This window comes from Rhincodon typus, chromosome 20 (genome assembly GCF_021869965.1).
Source record: "Rhincodon typus isolate 14 chromosome 20, sRhiTyp1.1, whole genome shotgun sequence".
In the NCBI taxonomy this organism is placed as follows: domain Eukaryota; kingdom Metazoa; phylum Chordata; class Chondrichthyes; order Orectolobiformes; family Rhincodontidae; genus Rhincodon; species Rhincodon typus.
Window position 1 is genome coordinate 24,348,860 of NC_063351.1, and position 18,619 is coordinate 24,367,478.

Here is an 18,619-nt window from a genome sequence, read left to right on the forward strand (position 1 = left end):
AGAGGCCTAAATGTAGCGTACGTGGAGAAGATGTGGTCAGAATGACTAGGACCTCGTGGCAAAGCCTCAAGAATGAAGGGAAGATTCTGTAGTACTGAGTTGAGAAAGAATTTCTTCAGGATGGTGAATCTGTGTTGCCGCAGGCTAATGTGGAGGCCAAGTCAGTGAGGGCATTTAAGACAGAGTTACATAGGTACTTGTTTGGTAACAGGATCAGGGGTTACGAGGAGAAGGTAGGAAAATGGGATTGAGAAATGTGTCAGGCATGATCGAATGGTGGAGCAGACTTGATGGGTCAAATGGCCTAATTCTGCTCCGATATCTTATGGTTATCTATTAAGAAGGCAGAGAGCTAAAGAGAATGTGCTTTGGGAAGGACAATTTTTGAAAGCATGCTTTCATTCAATATAATGGTCCTCACAACATGAACATCCAACCAGGCAACTTTTTTAAAAATGAACAAATTAGGCGTCTCCTCAGTGGAATTATATTTTCTGCAGAACACGCAAATAGTTTACCTGGCAACAAAAGTTTCCTTGTCAAAGTTCGAAATATTTAGTGTCACAATTATAATTCTGCTCATTAACTAGACAGTTGAGATTTCTACATTTCACAATTATAACCAAATTATATTTTTGCACAGAATCATAAACAGGTTCTTGAAATAAGTGTGTCTCCAGTTTAATGTTCATATTCAGAAAATATTATGGGGCGAATGGAGGTTTAAAAAAAAACAGTATAGCAGAACGAAACAATTAAGGAGCTCTGTGCACTCTTGTGTGGCCTGCACCAATTGATAGGAAGGCTTACTACAACAAAATACAACTTCCAATGGATATCATGAACAGGAGAGGAAAGGAGTTACGAGCATTCCAGATATATCTGCAACTAGTTAAATTATTAATCAAGTGCCATTATTAGTGCATTAATTGCATGAACATAGAATACAGAACATAGCACAGTACCGGCCCTTTGGCCCACGATGTTGTGCTGACCTATTATCTACTCTAAGATCAAATTACCCTGCATACCCTACATTTTACTACCATCCACGTGCCTATCCAAGAATCGTTTAAATGTCCCTAATATATCTGACTCCACTACCACTGCTGGCAGCGCATTCCATGCACCCACCATTCTCTGTGTAAAGAACCTACCTCTGACGTCTCCCCTATACCTTCCTCCAATCACCTTAAAATTATGCCCCCTCGCAATAGTCATTTCCACCCTGGGAAAAAGTCTCTGGCTATCCACTCTATCTATGCCTCTCATCATCTAAACTTAATTTTTTTTTTAAATTGAGAAATTTCCAGCTGTTCATGGCTAGTGAGGGATTTGGAGTGTGTTTTTTTTTTAAAAACCATTCTGTATCAATTAGAGGATTAGTGTCCACAGGCCAAACTTTATAATTATGATATACCAATGAACAGACCTGGGTTTAACAATTTCCGAGTAGATATGTTACTATCTATTTAGTAATCTGTTCTACACTCCATTTAAAAAAGCCAGGAGTTACAGGTTGGAACCATCTGCAGGTCTAGTCTGAGAATGCTTGACAAGTTTTTATCCATGTAACAATACTACTTGTAGTTTGAATCTCATTATTGAACACTGAGAAACAGGAAGATGCACATATATATTAACAAGTACACGAGGCATCACATTACCTAGTAACAGACTTTTAAGAAAGTAGTTCATGACTCATAGCTAAGATGTATCCCAATGGGGAGGGATTTAGAAGGGGATACAGCAACCATGGTTGACCAACGAAGCTAAGGATAATATCAAATTGAAACAAAAGAAAAGTGACAAAGATTAGTGGTAAACAAAAGGATTGGGAAAGTTCAAGCACCAACAAAGATGATAAAAAATGATAAAACTGAAATCAATAAACCACTGAGGGCAAACGAGCAAATCATATAAAAACATACAGTAACAGTTCCTTAAAATATAAAAATGATAGAGGTTAACATGAATTTAGACCCCCTAGGGAACCAGGAATGACAAAAGAGTTGAATAAATATTTTGCATCGGTTTTCACGATAAGGGATAAAAATAGCATTCCAAAGATACTAAATCATCATGGGACTAAAGGGGGAGAGGAAGTAAACACAATAATTATCACTACAGAAAAGGCATCAGTGAAACAAAGAGAGCTAAAGGCTCCAAGTCCCCTGGACCTGATAGGTTGTATCCTAGAATTTTAAAGGAGGTAGCTGCAGAGACTGTAGATACACTGGCAGTAATCTACCAAGAAAATCACACTGGGTAATAGGCAACTGCCAAAGTAACACTATTCAAAAAGGGAAGAAGCAAAAAAACAGGAAACTATAAGCCAGCTAGTTTAACATGTCACTGAGAAAATAGTACAGCATTTAGAAATACATAATATAGTTAGTTATCTGAGGAGGTAACAAGCAGGATAGATAAAGGGGAACCAGTAGACGTAATACATTTGGATTACCAAGAGATGTTCGATAAGACATCACAGTGGTTAGCACTGCTACCTCACAGCGCCAGCGACCGGGGTTCAATTTCACCCTTGGACCACTGTCTTTGTGGAGTTTACAGATTCTCGCCGTGTTTGCAATAGGTTTCCTCCCACACTCCAAAGATGTGCAGGTTAGGTGGATTGGCCATGGTAAATTGCCTAGTCTTCAGGGCCGTGTAGATTGCGTGTGTTAGCCATGGGAAATGCAGGGTTACAGGGAACGGGTAGAGTGACGTGGCTGGGTGGGAAGTTCTTTGGAGGGTCAGTGTAGACTTGTTTCTACACTGTAAGGATTCTGATTGTAGAAGGCTACTAAAAAAGATGAAAGCCCAAGGTGTCAGGGGTAGTGTTTTGGCATGGATAGAGGATTGGCAAACAAATCATAGACAAAGACTGGAGATAACAAGGCAGTATAAGGATGTAACTAATGCAGTGCCACAGGTATCAGTGCTGGAGCACAATTATTTACAACATATATATAAATGACTTGCATGGCAGAAGTAAATGTACAATCACAAAGTTTGTGGATAGCAAAGATCGGTAAGAAAGCAAGTGCTGAAGATGACAGAGAGAGTATATAGAGGGACACAGACAAGTTAACTGAGTCAGCAAAAACTTGACAGATGGCAAATATTGTGGGAAAATGTGAGGTTATGCACTTTTTGCATGAAGAATAGAGGAGTGAATATTATTAAAATAGAGAAAGCAGAAGCACAAAGGGATTTCAGGGTCCTCGTGCATGAATCTGAAAAAGCTAGCATCCAAGTTCAGTGGATAATTGGGAAGGAAAATGGCCTTTATTTCAAAGAGAATGGAGTTTAAGAATAGGGAGGTCTCATGAAAACTACATATGGTACGTGTCAGACCAGATGTGGAATACTAGTAATGGTTTTGCTCCCTCTATCCAAGGAGAGATATGCTGACATTGGAGGCAATGTCCAGAGAAGACACACTGTATTGCTCTTAGTCATGGAGGAATTTTCTTATGAGGAGAGACTTGATAGATTGGCCTAACATTGATTGGAGTTTACAAGAAGGAGAGGCAAGCTGATAGTAATGTGTAAGATTTTAAAGGGGCTGTCAGGAAAAGGGTAGAAAGTTGTTTACTGTTTGGGGCATTCTAAGACCAGAGGCTATAGTCTCAAGAGTATGGGGTGACTCATTTAAGACAACTGAGAGGATTTTTTTTTAAATCTGAGAAGTAAATCAGTTGAATTCTTTACTGCAAGGCATTAAGTATATTCACTCCTTAGAGACAGATTTTTTAATCAATAAAGGTATCAAGAGTTGGTTATGGGGATAAGGCAGGAAAGTAGATTTGAGGATCATCAGATCAGTCATGATCTCATTCAATGACAGAGCAGATGTGATGCAATAGATGGCCTAATTCTGCTCCTACATCTTATGATCTTGTGTCACTGCATTGCTCATTGCTGATGCAGTCTTAACAGAGCTGCTGCATTCCTTGTTTCTCTTGCTCACAGCAATTCAATGTATCATCCTCTATAATTTGCACCTCATCATTCACTCTCCTTACTGCCAGGGTACTCATTCATTTTTTTCTGTCTCACATAAGCTTGAAATGAAAGAAGTTTTGCATTTGACAGTCATCGATGCACTTTGTTGTTTACTCATTCTACTTAAATTTTCAGTGGCATATTTTCTATTGCTAAAGTTATTTAAATTGTAGTAATGCAGAATCCCTCACAGGGGAACTAGCATTGAGGTCATACCAGGAAGCACAAGCTTCAAATCAGGGCAATTTAGGAGCAAAATTTAGAATGCATCTTTCCTCAGATTTAACAGCAGTAGAATTTGCAACACTTCTACTTCCCCTTCCAAAATTCCACCCTATAATTACAGTCCACAATGGGACGTTTGAAGACTGAGCGAAATCTATTTTTGTTAGGAAGGGTACAAGAAGTAACAAAATAAAGGCAGAAAAGTGGAGCTCATATATTGATCAGCACGATCCAACTGGGTGGTAGGAAGGCCTAAGAGGACAAATAGCTTATTCTTGTCAAGTTCTTGTAAAAATAATCCTTTGTTAAGACAACAAAGATATACAACTGCTATTTGTCCAAAACTTGAAACCACTCTTTATCAAGCCAACTTCTTCATCATTAATGAACTGCCTGCAAAAAAATGGCCTTTATTACTCAAAGATGCAGATTACAACAAAATGTCAATGGATCACAAAGAGACCACATGGAGCACATTTTTTTTTCCATTCACTTAATTGGAAGGCACACTGTTCTTTGCACTTCTAAGTGCATTTCCAATTTTGGAGTACTGGAACAGGAGAAGGCCATCTAGCCCATTGAGACCCCTCCCCCATTCAATGTGACCATGGCTGACCAAACACTTCAATGCCTTTTACCCATCCCACAACCGTGTATATCACTGGTAATCAGAAATCTCTCACACTATACCTTAAGTATACCAAAAGGCTGAGCCTCTATATGCCTCCCTGATATAGAATTCCAAAGGCTCACAATCCATCTGAGAAAAATAATTTCTTCTCATCTGCAACCTAAGGGATATATCTTATTTTTAAACTTGGTTTTAGATGGCCCAAGCAGGGGGAGCATCTTCCTGGTGTCTACCTTGTCTACTTTACGTATTTTGTAGGTTTCAGTGAGCTCACTTCTCATTCTTCAAAACCCTAGAGAATACAGATCCAGTTTGTCCAACCTCTTCACAGCACAACACCACCATTCCGGGAACAAGTCCAATGAACTTTCATTGCACTCCCTCTATGATAATAACATCTTTCCTGAGACAGGGAGACCAAAACTGCACCCAATACTCTAGGGGTGATTTAATCAAACTCATGTACAATTGAAGCAAGACTTCACCACTCTTGTTTTCAAATCATCCTGCAATAAAGGTGAATGTTCCATTAGCCTTCCAAATAACTTGCTATATCTGTATATTAGATTTCAATGACTTATTGACAAGGACGTCTAAGTTCCTTTGTACATGTAAACTTTCCAACATCTTACCATTTAATAAATGCTCTGCACGCAGGTTTCTCCTACCAAAGTGGATAACCTCACACATTTTCACATTATGTTCCATCTGCCATTAACCAGCCCATTCACTAAGCCTGTCCAAATCCTCTGAAAGTTCTTCATATTTTTCTCACAACACATTCCCACTTAGATTTGTATCATCTGTATCATCAATTTCGAAATATATAATTGGTAGCCACCTCTGAATCATCGATATCTATTGGGAACAGTTGGAGCCCAAACATGGATCCTTGCGGTACCCAACTACTCAGAGCCTGCCAACATGAGAACGACCTCATTTATTCCTACGTTCCATTTTCAGTCTGTTAACCAATTATTAATCTGTGCCAATACATTACCTCCTATGTGCTTTATACTTGTCTAAACAGCCACCTGTGGGGACCTTATTATCAAGCTTTCTGAAAATCTAAGCATTCTACACCTATCTGCATTACTTTAGCAATTTTGTTAGTACCTTCAAGAAGCTCCAAGAAGTTCGCTTAACAATTTCCCATTCAAAAATCCATGCTGACAATGTTCAATAAGACAATTAGCAACAAGGCGTCCATTTAACCCATCCTTTATAATAGATTTTAGCATTTTCCCCCAATACTGACAAAAGACTAACAGGTTTGTAGTTCCCAGTTTTTCTCTCACTCTCTTCTTAAAATAGTGGGGTGATATTTGGTGATATTTGCTCCCATCCAATCCTCAAGAATCAATCCAAAATCCACAGAATATTAGAAGATAATCACCAATGCATCAACCATTTCTACAGCCACCTCCTTTAACACTCTGGGAAGAACAACATCAGGTCACGGGCATTCATCAACTTTCAGCTCCATTAATTACTTCAGTACAATCTTCTTAATAATGCTAATTTCCTTCAATTCCTCATTTTCCCTAACCACTTGGATCCTACTTCTGGGAGATTTCTGGTGTCCTCCTCAGTGACAACTGACAAAATAAGAATATAGCTTCTTAGGCAACACAACGGCTCAGTGGTCAGCAATGCTGTGTCACAGCACCAAGGATCTGAGTTTAATTGCAGCCTTAGGTGACTGTCTTTGTAGAGTTTGTACATTCTCCCTGTGTCTATATGGGTTTCTGCCAGGTGCTCCGGTATCCTCCCAAAGACCAAAGATGTGTAGATTAGGTGTATTGACTATGCTAAATTATACATAGTGTCCAGGGTTATGTAAGCTAGGTGGATTAGTCATAGTAAACGTGGGACTATGGGATAGGTTTGGGTGGGATGCTCTTCGGAGCTGCACTCATTCAAACAAATGGACAGTATTCCATCAAACTCCAGGCTTGTGCCTTGTAGATGATGAACAGGATTTGGGGAAGCAGTAGCAGAGTTATTTGCTGCAGGGTTCCTAGCCTCTGATCTGCTCTTTGTAGACATGTTATTCATGTAGTCAGACAAGTGCAATTTCTGGAAAAGGATGTTGATACCATTGAATGTCAAGGGGAGATGGTTAGCTTCTCACTTGTTAGTGATAGTCATTGCCTGCCATGGAGGTTTACTTGTCATCCAAGCCTGGATATTATTTGGATATTGCAGATTTTGGACATGGACTGCTTCAGTATCTACTGTATTGCAAATGGTGCTGAACTTATGATGGAGGGAAGGTCATTTATGAAGCAATTGAAGATGGGTAGGCTAAGGAAACTACCCTGAGGGGAATAAGATCATCCGTTGCATGCCACTGATGGAACCCAAGCTGATCTTCACTGAGCAGGTTATTGCTAATCAAGTGTTGCTTGACAGTACTGTTGATGACACCTTCCATCCCTTTACTGATGATCAAGAGTAGACCGATGAGGCAGTGAATGGTCAGATCGGATTTATTCTGTTGTTTGTGTACAGGACATACCTGGTCAATTTTCCACATTGTCAGGTTAACATTGGCGTTGTAGCTGTATTGGAACAGCTTGGCTAGGGGCATAACAAGTTCTGAAGCACAAAGCGTCAGTACCATTGTCAGAATGTTGTCAAGGCCCATAGCCTTTGCAGCATTCAGTATCTTTAACCATTACGTGATATCACATGGAGTGTATCGAATTGGCTGAATATTAGCATCTGTTATGCTGTGAACCTCTGGAGGAGGCCATAATGGATCAGCCACTTGGCAACTCAGGATGAAACTTGTTGTGAATGTTTCAGCCTTATCTTTTGCACTGATGTGCTGGGCTCCACTATTATTCAAGATGGGGATGTTTGTGAAGCTTCCTCCTCATCACCTTTAACAGGATGCAGCAGGACTGCAGAGCTAATAACTGATCCATTGGTTATGGAATCACTTAGATCTGTGATCACTTGCTGCTTATGCTGATTGGTATTCAGGGTGTCCCGTAATGTAGCTCCAGCAGGTTGACATCTCATTCTTAGGTATGCCTCATGCTGGTCCTGTCATGCCATCCTGCAATCTCCATTGAACCAGGGTTGATCACCTGGTTTCTTAGTAATGGCAAAGTTGGGTTATGCCGGGCCATGAGGGTGATAATTTGTATTGGAGTAAAATTCAGCTGCTGATAGTTTGGATGCCCAGTCTGGAACTGGTAGATCCAATTGAAGTACACCAATTCAACAAAATGGTAGTGCTGCGCAAAACAACGGAATTCTCAACGTGAAGACAGCGCTTTATCTCTACAAGGACCATATCACTTCTCACGGATCCACTTTAGCAGCTTTGTCCTTTAGGACTCAACCAGGTCAGTGAGTACTGGTGCTGCCATTTTTGAAGTTCCCTACCCAGAGAATAGAATGGCACCCTTCCCACCCTCAGTGTTTCCTCCAAGTGTAGTTTAATATGGAGTACTGATTCATCGGCCAAGGGGGTCGGTATGTACTAGTCAGGTTCCTTGTCAATGTTTGACCTGATCCAAAGAAACACCATGGGGTCCAGAGTCAATGTTGAAGACTCCTACAGCAGTATCACTGTATCTTCACCTATGCTGGTGGAACAGGGCATACGCAGGAATGGTCATGATCTGGGACAGTGTGTAAGGTATGATTCTGTGTACATGATTATGTCAGGCTGTTGCTTGACTAGTCTGAGAGACAGCTTATGCAACTTTGGCACTATTCCTCAGATGTTAGCAAGAAGGGATTGGCGTGTCATTTCCAGTGCCTTGGAGAATGCCAGCTGGGTCCATCTAGTTTAATTCATTTTTTCCCTCCCTAGCAGTTGATATTACTGAATGGCTTGTTTGGCCATTTGAGATGGCAGTTTAAAATCAATTACATTGGCATTGGTCTGGAGTCACATGTAGATCATTATTAATTCTTTCATTCCCAGATTTTGATTGAAAAGTACATTACTTTGGATCATTACCTCAGTGTAAGTTTCACAAGACCATCACTTTTTCTACAGGTGTAGTCAAAACTTACCACCTCACCCTACCAGTGAAGGAGCTCATTTTTGCATTTTTATTCAGTGCCATAAGAATGCACAATATAATTTATTAATTCAGTTTCACATTAACATCAGTTTAACCTTGTCTGTTCTTTTGAAACTAAACAGAGTAGTGACCAATTGAAGCAAAAATCAAAGGATGTAAAATGGGCTGCCAATTCACTACCATCTCTTTTATGCCGTCTCAATCAAAATGTTAAACTGTTATGAATAAACACATGCAAAAGTTAATGCAAGATTATTTTCAGTCAGCCTTTAACTAAACTCAGAATGTACTTAATCACCTTTTTCCTTGAACAAAATGCATCATAGTCCTAGAGGATCATAGGGCTGCTCACTCTTTAGAGAAAGATGACTGGTGGTCGATCCATTCTTCTTAGGATTTTATAAGTTTCATTTAGATCATATCTCATTCATCATCTCATAATAGAGTACAGCATTACACAATTATGGCTCGATGAATAGCATTAATGCCTAAGTTACAAGGTTCTGCATTGAATTCTTATTCCACCACATGTAAACAAAAATCTACATTGACGCTCCAGTGCCTCTCAAGTAAGAGATGAACCCCGATTGCATTCACCAGTGAATGCAAGGGATCATGTAGCACTACTGCAAAAAACAGGAGTGTTATCCCTAGAGTAAAGCATTTTAAGACACCTTTTCATCCTGTTGAAAGGCACTATATAAATGCAACCCTCGCCTCTTGTGCTCAATATCTCAAGCACTTCAAATTCAGTATTACATGAACTTTACATTAATGTTTTATCTACTTGAAATGCTGGCTTGAAGATGCTGCAAAACTGAACTCCAAAATCGTCATTGCCACCTAAATTGCTCTTCAATTTTTTCTCTTAGTATTAAATGTATATTTCTGGGTAGGGAAAAAAGCAATATTAACTATTTATCACAGTAATTAAATTACTGTACCATAATTTGGAAGAATAAACTTTTAGTTTTCCTCAAATGTGAATTATTATAAACATTTTAAATCCCATTTCAAAATATTAATTCACGAGAATGATGAACTAAGGGTGGAGGAAGCTCATGTGAAGTGTAAACACCAGCTCAGGTCTATTTCTCTGTTGGTAATTAGAGTCATAGAGTCACAGAGATATACAGCAAGGAAACAGACCCTTCGCTCCAACTCGTCCATGCCGACCGGGCATCCTAAATAAATGTAGTCCCATTTGCCAGCGTTTGGCCCATACCCCTCTAAACCCTTCCTATTCATATACCCATCCAGATTCCTTTCAAATGTTGTAATTATACCAGCTCCCTTGCCACTTCCTCTGGCAGCTCATTCTATACACGTACCACCTTCAGTGTGAAAAAATTGCCCTGCCGGTCCCTTTTAAATCTTTCCGCTCTCACCCTAAACCTATGCCCTCTAGTTTTGGACTCTCCCACCCCAGAGAAAAGACCTTGTCTATTTACCCTATCCATGTCCGTCTTGATTTTATATAAACCTCTATAAGGTCACCCCTCAGCCTCCGAGGCTCCAGGGAAAACAGCCCCAGTTTATTCATAGCTCAAACCCTCCAATCCTGGCAACATCCTTATAAATCTTTTCTGAACCCTTTCAAGTTTCACAACATTCTTCCTACAGCAGGGAGACCAGAATTGCATGCAGCATTCCAGTAGTTCTGTGAAGTATAAATATTACTTTATTTTAAAAAATGTTCTTCGTTGAGATTGAAGTTGATCAATCATGTTTTTGCCTATTTCATCATCACTTTGCAGTCTCTGTTCATATTCAAAGTTGGTATTTAATTTTACAGTGCTTTTTATTTTGGCAACCCGGTGTCTCCATTTTTGACAATACAGTAAAGAGTAGTTGCATCAGAACTGAGTTCTGCACAACATTAGCTCATCACTTTCAACCACACTGTAAACTGACCATAAATTCAAGTCTCTGTCCCATTTACTCTAACCAATCTTTAACCTAATTTACTACTTACTTTCTCACCTTTTAAGCTTGATCAATAGTCTCAACTGTGACACAGTGTCAAATGCTTCCTAAAGTACCTACACACTATTTCCAATGTACTTCTCCATACATAATATCGATCCCTAAGCCATCTTTACAACAATTCCACTGAGTTTGCCTGCAGTACTCCACAAAAGCAAATGCATTGACTACGGAGTGCTTGCGTCATCCTGGAAAATGAATGCAACATTTCCTGCTATTCCATGACAAACTAAATTTTGTTTTAGCTTCCTCGGGCTCATTCAATATTGCTAAATTTGGTTTATTCACATGCCTGCAATTTTTTTTAAACATAGGTACTATGGCAGCAATTTGGAAAATTAATTTGTATATAAAGAATTATCACATACAGTCTGAAACCTTGAGGTGGAGGTCCCAGTGTTGGACTGGGGTGGACAAGGTCAGAAATCACACAACACCAGGTTATAGTCCAACAGGTTTATTTGAAAACACAAGCTTTCGTAGCTCTGAGAGCTTGCGTTTTCAAATAAACCTGTTGGGCTATAACCTGGTGTAGTCCGAAACCTATTATGTCGTTGGTAAAATATAGCTACCTCTACCACACACAAGTGTAATTTTTGTTTCATTGAATTTAAATGGCAAAGAATGTTGTAAAACTAAAAGGAAGCCTCATGAACATACATCAACCTTCTTTTGAGTTCAGTGGGTCAAATTCACTTACTCAGATTTAACATGTGAAGTCTATCTCACTTCCAGAGAATGAGCTACTGTTAGCTAGCAAAAACAGAACATTTCCCAGTACTTCAGTAATTTCAATCAGTTTATCTTTGAAAGCAAGCTGAAAGGATTCAATCAAAATTTATAAAGTTAGCAAGTTGCATATTATTACATTTCATCACTAAACAAAGGAAAATAGACTGTTATCACAATAAATACTTATGCAGTTCCTTATTGTATTGTTTTTGGAAAAAGACAGGAGCTGGTCGGAATTCAACAGCATGAAATTCAATAGTACTAGCATTGCCAAATCAGGCACTGTCAACAGCCCAGGATTAAGAGTGACCAAACCTGAAATGGATTAATCATTTTAATACAGTCCACCATATAAAATGCACAAATCAGAATTGTGATGGAATAATCATCACCTGCTTGGATGGGTGCAGTTCCAACAACACACAGCTTGAATTGAGGACTACGCAGTCCACCTGATTGGCACCATGTTCACAAACATTCAATCCCTCCACCGCTGACACACAGTAGCAGCAACGTGCACTATTTACAAGATGAAGTGCAGAAATTCACCAAGGGTTCTTTGGCAGCCCTTCTAAACCCACAACCACTGACAAGGGGAGGTGGTGCATGGAGACGCCACCACCTGGAAGTTAGAGATAACAAGGTGTGGAGCTGGATGAACACAGCAGGCCAAGCAGCACCAGAGGAGCAGGAAAGCTGACGTTTCAGGTCTGGACCCTTCTTCAGAAAGTTGGAAATTGCTGTACAAGCCATTCACCATTCTGACTTGTCACATTCATTTACTGTCGCTGGGTCAAAATCGTGGAACTCTCTCCCTAATAGTATTATGTGAGTATCTACACCAAATGGACTGCAGTGGTTCACGAAGCCAGGAATGTACAACCGTTTTGAGGGCAACTCAGGATCGACAATTAATAGTGGCTCAGCGTCCCATGAATGAATTTAGCAACTATTCAACCATTTTTTTTATACGGAGGTATTATTATTTCACAAATAACATTTTTAAATTTTTTTAAGATTGTGAGTCAAACTTTTTTTGCACTATTTAGCATTCAATCTATTCCATTATCAGAATAGAATCAGCAAGAAACAAGTTGTCAAAGTAATTATTTTTAATTGACAAATATTTGCATTCTGCAGCACCTTAAGTGCAGAAAGGCATCCAAAGCATTTTAAAGGAACAATTAATAAGATACGTTGAACCATGTTAAAATGAGAAGGATGTATTGTGTCATGGCAGGACCATCTAGAGAGGTGATCAAACGTGTGGCAGAAAATCAAGGCAATTAAGTAGCACATTGGAATGTGATTTCAAGGTTAAAAGAAAAGCTTCAAAAACATTTCCTTGACATATTTCAGTAGCCACTTGGAGCAGTTTAATCAAGGTAAAGTCCCCACTGTTGTCCCAGACCAGAAGGCTGCTCTCTTGTTCGAGAGAGAAGAGAGGTGGTGGTTTAACCTGAAGGTTGCCATACCTCAGGCAAGGAGAGATTGAGGAGGTGTGTCCTTTGTGGTAACTGGATTGGTTAAGTCAGTTGACTGGATGACTGGTTTGTGATGCAGGATGACACCAACTGCGTGGGTTCAATTCCTGCATCAACTGAGGTTACCATGAAGGATTCTCCTTCTCACCTTCTCCCTTTATCTGAGGCATGGTGACTCTCAGAGTCATCTTTCTCTAATGAGAGCAATTTGATTAATACAATTGAAAATGATTTCATCACAAAAAATATGTATTTTACAGACTTTAGTCCAACAACTATGCTTAACAGATAATGACTTCAAAAAACTATGCACAAGTATTTTTTTTCTAATTGTTGTGGTGATAAGTAGTCATTTTCTCCATGAAGAAATTATATTTCAAAGCTTTCACAACACTCCTATTAACACCTAGTTACAAACCAATTCCTGTTTCAGAAGACAATAAGATAGAGGTGCCTTGTGTCATCTTGGCTGTTCAATGCTGTATGAGGGACAATATGAGGATGGTGCAGTGATATGGCTGCATCACAAGAAGTCATTGGAAATTAAATCTCAGGTGTGCAGGCAATGCCACACTCATAGCCAGAAAAAAAAAAGAATAGCTAGCACAGGGCTTCTCAAACTGTTGGTCATGACACCCTCTGAAGTCATGAGCTCCGAGGCAGTAATGGACAACATGGAGCTTGGACTGAATGCTAACAACTGCAAGATCCCTTTAAATCCTCTTTTTTCCCTAATGATAGGCATGGTCCAATGGATAGATCTTTGAGGCCTCTTTATTGTTGCAAAAAGTGCCTTTCGAGAAAGTCGGGTGCCTCGTTCACTTCAAACTAAACGATTCTCACCATACTGACCTTCTATCCCCTCAACCCCAATTGCATAAATCTCAATAAGGGTTGCTACGTTTAGTTCAAGACAAGAAGGTAGAAAAGTACAAACATTGGTAATAAAGAATGGACACTGGTTATCAGGCAACAATTGAAGGAGAAATTTAGCATAAAAACATTTGACAAGTAAGGAAAATCAGATGGGTGCATGACATGGAAATGTGGACTCAAAGACTTCCAAAAGGCCAGGGAAGGAGCGAGACATTGTCAATGGTCTAACTAAAATATAGTGTAAACAAATGGTTAGCAACTAAGAACTAGCTTAATTTTAAGAGTATCTTTAATAATGACTAATTTTATCTAGGGTTGTGGCCAATTCAGTGGGCTAACACAACTTCTTTTGCAATGTAAAGCTTCCCAGAAGTCCAAGGAAACTCCAAAGTGAATTTAACGTACTCCTAATGCTGGAGATCTCAAAGAAATTGCTGCAGAAAGCATCTCTGGTGAGAGCCTCAGTAATAGCAGAATTAAGCAATCAGCCCATCAAGTCTGCTCTGCTGTTGAATAAAACCATGTTAATCTCAATGCTCAACTTCACTTTCTTGACTTTTCCCCACAACCTTTGATTTTCTTACTGATTAATAAATAATCAGTAATTCTTAACATAATTTATACAGACTTCTGCAATAAAGACTTCCACAGATTTGTGACCTTGGAGAAGAAATTCCTCCTCATCTCTTCCTTAAGTAGAAAGTTTCCCAAATGCTACTCATCTTTTTACCAAATTGGCATATTCTTCAACAGATAACAGACAAATAAATAGATAATAATATTTCTAACAAAAATAGTACCTAACCTCAAGGAATGAGTGGAAAGCCAGTTGGAGTGGACTGAGAAAAGCATTTATTAGCAAATATCATTAAGGGACAATGGCAAACTTGCAAGGCAATAGTTCATGGCTCACAACAAAGACATATCCCAGTGACAAAAGAGGATTCTAGGAAGGAGATAAGTCAATGATGGTTAACCATGGAGGCTAAGGGTACCATCACATTAAAAAGAAAGAACATATTATGTGGCAAAGTTAGGGATAATACAGAGGATTAGGAAAGTTTTAAAATTAACAAAAGATGACCAAAACAAAAGCAGGCGATGATAAACTTTTGAGTGAAAAATTGCACAAAACCAATTTGGACAGCAAAAGCTTCAATAATTATACAAGAGAGCAGCCAAAGTGAACACAGGTCCCTTAGTGAATTATGCTGGGAAATAACAATGGAGAACAAGGAAGTGGTTGTTGAATAAATACATTGTATCAGTCTTCACAGTAGAAGCCACAAGTAGCATTCTAAAGTACTAAATCATAAAGGGTCAAAACGGTGCAAGAAATAAATACAATAAGTATCACTCGAAGTAAATGTACTCAGGAAATTAAAGGGGCTAATGGCTGATAAGCTTTTCCAGAATCAGAGAAGTTCAGATGGCATGAAAACTTTGAATGCAAAACCCTAATTCAAAAAGGGATGATTACAAAATAAACACAGTTAATTTTAGACCAGTTGCTTAATATCTGTGGGAAAAATGTTAAGAGTTCAATATTTTGGATAAAGGATGTAATAGCAAAGCATTTAGGAATACCTAATATAAATCGAGCAGAGTCAGCATGGCTTTATAAACAAACACAGAGAATGCTAGAAAACCTTCGAGGACTGGCAACATCTGCAGACAGAAATAGAGTTAATGTTTTGAGTTTTGTCTGATTCTTCACACAAACTCTGCAGATAATATAGATACTACAAGCGAATGGGAAAAACATGGCAAATAGAATAATATGGGGAAATGGGAGGTTTGCACTTTGGCATGAAGAATGGAGGTGGTGAACATTATTTTAATTGGAGAAGGAATGTAGAAAGCTACAGCACAGAGGGATAAGTTAGTCCATGTGAATAAATCACAAAAAGCTAGCATCTAAGTTCAGCAGGAAATAGGGAAGGCAAATGGAATATTGGTCTTTACTTCAAGGAGAATGGTGTATAAATGTTGGCATGTCTTGGTAAAACTATACAAGGCATTTGTTAGACCACACTTGGATACTTTGAAAAGTTTTGGTTTCCTTAACTAAGGAAAGATATGCTCGTGTTAGGGGAGCCCAAAGAAGGTTCACTAGATTGATTCCAAGTCTGAAGGGATTTTCTCATAAGGATACATGGAGTACATTGGCCTATAGTCATTGGAGTTTACAAGATTGAGATAATGGGAAAAACAATCATTGAACAAATGTGCCCCAGCAGGTCTCAGGATTTGAAGTGCATGAGCTCCTTTGCTGAATTAGTGGCAAACCTCCCAGAGAGATACCAATTCATTCCCCATGTGGATGCCAAGAGCAGCACACTAATATTAGGGAATGTGAGAAACATTCTGTAGCATTAACTAGTCTATGGTGCTATTAATGCAAAAACATAAGGATTGAATGCACTTTGCACCTCAGCTGATGGATCCCTCACTGGTCACTATGTCTTGAAAGAGCTCAGACAGTCCTGATAATTAATGAGGGGCCATTCACACTGTGCACCATTATCATCAATATCATCCATCTCTTTGGCCTCCCTGACTCAGGAACCATCGAGAGAAGCCTGTGACAGAGAGTTTCAGCTAAGGTGTAACTGCTGACCCCTTAGTTTCAAACTGTAATCTTCAATCAAATACAAAATGAATTCGTTGCGAAGTACGTATATTTCGGCCGTAGGTCTCTAAGGTTTTAGAGTAGGTTTGTAGCTCAGGTTGTGGATGTTGTGGTTGGTTGTTTTTCTGCATACGTTTCGTTACTCTGCTGGGTAACATCATCACTGCAGCCACCGATGAAGCGCCGTTGTATTTTCCCGCCTGTTATTTAAACTCTGGAGTCCATTCAGCTGGGTTATCTCATTTCCGGTTTTCCGTCACAGTGGAGTGTATATGGAGTCGAACTCTACGTGTGTGGAGTACCAGACTTCTAGACAGAGCTCGACCCCATATACACTCCACTGTGAAGGAAAACCGAAAAAAAGTGAGGGAATCCAGTTTAACGGATTCGAGTTTAAATAACAGACGGGAAATTACAACGGTGCTTCATTGGAGGCTGCATTGATGATGTTACCCAGCAGGGTAATGAAACGTCTGCGGAAAAACAACAAACCAGCTCAGCAAGCCAACCAACCACAACAGAAGTATGTATATATTGCAAATTGTATTAAACCCGCAACTACCAAGGCTACTACAAAACCTTCACAATATTGAACTGGGATAATTCAGGTAACTACTGCATATACAATGACTGAATCATAAAAGAAAACTATCACAATAATGCTGGACCAAACAGATAAAGGCATTAAATTAATACAAGTTATTTCATTTTTTCTAAAACAAAACGTCCAAATTTGGAAAACAAGATATCACTGAATTTGAACTGTAATAGGAAGAACTAAATGAATAAGGTACATAGCCAACTATGCAGCAATAAAATGGTGATAAACAAAGACACACATATTAAATCCTAAAAATGAGTATTTTTTTAAACCATGTTCATGCCAGAAGTATTACAACTCTCCACCCATAAATCTGGGCAGTTCCATGTTACCAAGACGTACTCCCGTACACGCAAACCGGAACAGTCATCCAACAAGAACAGATAGATCATGGTCACAGTTATACAAATCCTAAGGAACTTTAATACACTTAAATGGCTCTTAGGATTGGGGAGGGGTTTAAATGCACAGCGTAAAACTATATAACTATCTATCAATCAAACCCACAGTGCGATGTTAGTTCTTTCTTGATTAAGTTTGTCATTTTCAGACAAAACAGTGTGGCAAGATTCTTATTCCATATCCCTCTGTGATAATGTATTGTTTCTGCTTTTGTGTTCTGATTTAAAAATTCCCACAAAAGCCCTAGATTGAGAATAACAATTTACCATATTGTAAAGTATGCAAACAATATTGAATTGTAGGTGACTCTTATCAATTCCATTTCTTAACAATGTAACCTTTTATGAGACCATTAGAAAACATGTTACTCTACCAACTCTAAATCCAATTTAGATAAAGTAAATACTTTTTAAAAGTGAAAATTTAGCTATTCAGACAGTCCATGCAATTCCCTTTTAAACCTTCAAAAATTGTTACATGAGATTTTCTATAATAAATTGTGTGCTTTTAAACAAAAAATGCAGCATATTTCGGTTTCTGGGAGAAACGTGCTCACACTTGACAAACAGTTAAGTGTTTTGTGGAAATCTTGAAGAATGTGGTTAAAGTAAAATATACAGAAATAGGGTCAAAAATTATTATAAATCTGACCCGCCCGGGGGCACAACCAACCTGGATATAGAGAATGCAGGGTTTCTTTTACTGTTTAAAATGCCAGACAGGAGACAATACATATTAAGCCTTGAGAAGCCATGTTCTCTCACCCTCCGGTTCGCTAGAGCAATCAGAATTAAATTTATATTTCAATTGTATAAATTGAATTTTATAATAATGTAGTTACTCCTTAAATCTGAAAGACTTGATCACTGAAATATTAGCTTTCGTTTGTGTCAGTGTGAGAACTCAAAGACTGCACAAAACGCTTGGTATTTCGCTGTCCAAAAACAAGTATACACAGAAGTATACACAGAAGTATACACAGAAGTATACACA

The 18,619-nt window shown here is 38.8% G+C and overlaps 1 protein-coding gene across 1 annotated transcript in view; it reads right to left on the minus strand.

Moving 5' to 3' along the window:
* LOC109919487 (dedicator of cytokinesis protein 1-like) overlaps nucleotides 1-18,619 on the minus strand; it is a 344,368-nt gene that overhangs the window by 106,590 nt on the left and 219,159 nt on the right. The window lies entirely within an intron of this gene.